This window comes from Ceratotherium simum, unplaced genomic scaffold (assembly GCF_057802395.1).
Source record: "Ceratotherium simum simum isolate JZ-2026a unplaced genomic scaffold, ASM5780239v1 HiC_scaffold_43, whole genome shotgun sequence".
Taxonomy (NCBI): domain Eukaryota; kingdom Metazoa; phylum Chordata; class Mammalia; order Perissodactyla; family Rhinocerotidae; genus Ceratotherium; species Ceratotherium simum.
In genome coordinates this window covers 6088440-6092867 of record NW_028261259.1, presented here as the reverse complement: position 1 = coordinate 6092867, position 4428 = coordinate 6088440, and the positions used below count along the sequence as shown (strand labels likewise).

Here is a 4428-nt window from a genome sequence, read left to right as displayed (position 1 = left end):
CAAACCTTGGGACAAAAGTGCAAGTATTTGCCAGGATACAGCCAAGATATAAAACCAACCAGGTCTTGAAAATAAAACGGAAAAGCCCAGTTGTCACTCTAAATCTACCTCTTCATTGGCCAAAACCAGCTTTGAAGCTGTTTTAGCCTGTTTCTCCACGAACAAGAGCCACAAAATTGACGGGCCAGCATCACCACCTCATGGCTCTGCTTCTCATCACAGGGTCCATCACCATACCCTTTGGCCCCCAAATCTCAAACCAAGAGTTCTGTCTTTTGGATATCCCTTCAAAGTTAAATGTTTTAGAAATACAAGAGACCCAAGTAGGGTTATGGATTTTTTAATTTTGACAAGTCAAGATTTTTTAAGAGACTACTATCTATCATCATTGCCAGTTTGTAAAAGAACAGCCATTTAAAACCAAGAAATCAGAAAGGCCATAAACTCATATCAGAAGACAGTCCTGCTTATCAAAGAACAGTTGAAAGTGGTATACACATTTCATAAATACGTAAATATCCCATAACTATATTAATAATTGTGATCATTAGTTAGGCTGTTAAATAGGTCAACTTGACCAGGTCATGAGGTGCCCAGATCGCTGGCTAAACGTTATTTCTGAGGGTGTCTGTAAAAGTGTTTCTGGAAGAGATTGGCAGTTGAACTAGTGGGCTGAGTAAAGCAGATTGCCCTCCCTGTTGTGTGTGGGCCTCATCCAACCCACTGAGGGCCTGAATAGAACAAAAATGCCGAGGAAAGTTGAATTCTCTGTCTCTCTCTCTCTCTCTCTGCCTGAAGGTTTGAGCTGGGCCATCAGTCTTCTCCCGCCCTTGAATTGGAACTTATACCATTGTTGTTCCTGATTCTCAGGCCTGTGGACTCAGACTGGAACTACACCGCCAGCCTTCCTGAGTCTCCAGCTTGCAGACGGAAGATCATGGCACTCCTATGTCTCCTAGTGGTTCTGTTTCTCTGGAGAACGCTGATTAACACAATCATATTTACATACTTCTCCTTTATCAATCTGTGTCTCAGCTTTATCAATAAAGGCAGAGCTGGAGACAAGGTCTTGTACATAGATACTTAATTTGGGAGGTACCAGGAGTGAGAGAGCAGGGAGAGGTCATGAGTAATACTGTCCTTCTCATGGAGAGGCAGCCTTCCTTTGATCCTCATTGATCAGACTGGCCAGACGGCTCTGTCAGGTTCCAGGCACCCCCAGGAAACCACTGCTTGTCTGTCCTCACTCCTCCTTGTACATGGCCTGAAAATTGGCTCAGAGAACTTATGCAATTCACCAGAGATAGACTCAAGTTGGCCTGGCAGAAGAGGCATTGAAAAACAGGCTGACACATGTTCTGGTTCCTTTCACATCAGATTTTATTCTTCCCTTTACTCACTTATTCTTTCAATAAAAAATGTATCAATATCTACCATGTCTTAATAATGATAGCAACATTTATTGAGCGCTTACTATATGCCTGGTACTGTTACTGCTTTATAGGTATTATTTCATTTAATCCTCACAACAGTGTTATGAGGTAAGTGCTTTTAGTATCCCCCATTTTACAGATGAAGAACAAAACACAGAGAAGTTAAATAATGTGCTTGAGGCCACACAGTCAAGAAATGGTGGCGCTCAAATATGACTCGGGAGTTTGGGCTCCTTCCTAACTGCCAGATGTCAACTGTGTTTCAGCTGCTCTGTTTCCAGGTTTCAGGCTCGTGATGGGGCATAGAGAGAAAGAGAATGCACACCGGGAGACAGGTGGGTGCCATCCCAACCCAACACAGTCAGTCGGATGGAAATGGGCACCCAGGTGCCATCGGAGCATGGAGGGGTACTCTCACCCCAGAAGTTGGGGCCACTGAGCTGACTCTTGAATGACAGAAAGTGGAGATGGGGCGATGTAAGTTGGGGAGGAGTGCAGGCAGCAGAAATAACAGAAGAATACCACTGGGAACACCACAGAAGTGTAATGGTTTCAAATTTCAGTGCACACGCTCAGGTGGCAAACCATGCCATTGCCTTTTTTCTTTGGGACCTTAAAGTCTATTAGGATCCCCCATTCTCTAGGTGTCAGAAATAATCTCCTTCAATTCAGAGGCTGAGTCCACCCTGGCCCTGGGACCGTGTCCTCAACTGGGGGCTTCTGTGGAGCCATGGTATGTATCTGCATGGAGGACAAAGGTGGAGAAACCATCGTTACTCATCATCAGTCCACATGTTTCTGCTGACACTGCCCACAAGGGGTCCTTGACACAGAATACCGACTTGCTTAGTAAGCCTGTCTTATCTCCTGCTTCCTTGACCTTCTGGCTTCCTTCAGTGATGGCTCTCTCTCTGCTCTCCTTCACTGACAAGCTTCTCCAAAGACTCTCATCACCATGTCTACACTTCTTCCCCTCCCAGTCTTCATTCACTATTCAACACACAGTGATGTGTATTCTGTTCCTACAACACACCCAAAATGTTCTGCTAAGATCGCCACTGGGCTCCACGTTGCTAAATCCAATAGATGCTCTTCTCTTCATCTTAGCTGATTTCCTGGCTATATTCAACTTTCATGACCCGACACTTTCCTACTTTTCTTTCTACAACGTTGACCACCTCCAAAAGTCATCCCTGATTTTTCTCTCATCTCCTTGATTTTACCTCTCCCCAAACATTTAATCTATCAACAAGTTCTATCAATTGTATTGTCAAAAATTACACATCAAGTCTATCAACTTCTCTGCAGTTCCGCTGCTAACACAGTGGCATATGCTACAATTCTCTCTCCCCTGGATGAGTGAAACAGCCTCTTCACTCATCTCTCTGCTTCCACACTTGCCTCCAACAATCCAGTCTCTGCACAGTAGACGTGGCATCCTCAGTTCTGTGCAACATCTCATCATGTCTGGCTCCAGGAAAATTCAGTTCTGTTTTTCTTATGAAAATCTTTGGTTTTGTAAGATATCCTTGATGTTTTCTGGCATATAGTTTTATTTATCTTCATTTTTACTGTCAAAAGACACATATAATCACACACACACACAGAAACTCTCATTAAGGGCCTATTACTTGTAAATCATTAGCTTGATATAGTGAGACATAAAAAGTAACCTCATTCTTTTAAAAAGTAACTTGATAACAGGGACTCTGGCTTAAGGAGCTCATGAATTGGTTGGAGAAAAAAATAAAACAATGAAAATGTAAGCAAAGAGAAAAAGGTGTAAACAACAGTCCACCATAAAATATCATCACAAGATGGCACAAGATTAGTTGCCAAATTAAATATGAACAAATTATTTGCTACAGAAATTCACAGGAAGGAAAATACTGGAAGCTGGACTGGAAAGAAAAAACTTCAGGGAAGACAGAAAATAAATTTGAATTGGCCCCTGAAGAATGAGTAGGATTTATAAAAGCACAAAGAATTAAAAAGTCATAAAAGCTCAAGTAAACTAGTTTTGCTAAAGAAGAAAGTATGGTTTACTGAGTCATCAGAAAGAAGGCTCACAACAGAATGAGGTCAGCTCAGCGAGGACCACGAATGCCAGGGTGAGAAGTCTGACTGATTTTATAGGCAATGAGAGCCACTTAAGCATTCGATGTAGGGCTTCCCATGATCAATGTGGTACTTTAGGAAGATTATTCTGGCATGGTGTGAGACTGAAGGATGAGAGGAAGCTGTCACTAATCCACTCAGCCTCCCTATAGGGAGCTCTCATTTTTTTTTACATAAGCTTTGTGAACAGTTATCCTCCAACAACAGTTTCTGGATGAGCATCTCCAGGATGGTCATGGCTGCACATATCTTGTTTAATTGGAAGAGACCACAGATAACTAAATCACAGGCTGACACATTTATGATGAGACTGAAGAAGACAAGTCTTTACTCAGCCTGTGTCCACTGGGAAAGCAGGAGGTGCCCTCCACTCTGCTCCCTCCTCCCTTACATCCAGACAAAACACCAGCATCTCCAGGCCACCTCCCTTTGTTCCAGTCAGGTTCATCTGATGCTGTTCCTTACCTTCTCCTTATATCTGACGTCACTGCTCATGCTATTAGGTCCTAAGACTTTGGGACTTCAGCTCCTTTGGCCTTGCCTTTCTTTGGCTATGACAGCAATGGTCATCTCTTTACAGCTGAGACAAAGACCAATTATTTGCATCTTGGTCTCTCCTCTTTACCTTTTAGGGCTTCATCCTCTGGGGCAGATGCTACAGAAAGAAGAATGCCAAAATGGTTTTGCTATGTGATGACAATAAGTTATTTCTACTCTTCAAAGCCCTGTAGATCTATGGGCAGGTCTGTGCATTCCGTAGAACAATATCTTGAGAATGAAGCTCAAAATGCACTCACTCCCATTCTGTGCCAGGCATAAAATATACCCGCCAGCAGAAAACTAGGGGATTGCAACTCCAACACTTCAGTCTCAGACT

General features: G+C 43.0%; 1 long non-coding RNA gene across 1 annotated transcript; it reads right to left on the bottom strand.

Annotated features, from left to right (window-relative positions):
• Nucleotides 1-1815: 1815 nt before the first annotated feature.
• LOC147911483 (uncharacterized) lies at nucleotides 1816-4201 on the bottom strand. Its single transcript, XR_015551221.1, has 3 exons — nucleotides 4017-4201; nucleotides 2835-3004; nucleotides 1816-2174 (listed from the first exon to the last, which is right to left on the bottom strand). It is a non-coding gene; the product is annotated as an uncharacterized LOC147911483 (long non-coding RNA).
• Between the last annotated feature and the right edge of the window lie 227 nt (nucleotides 4202-4428).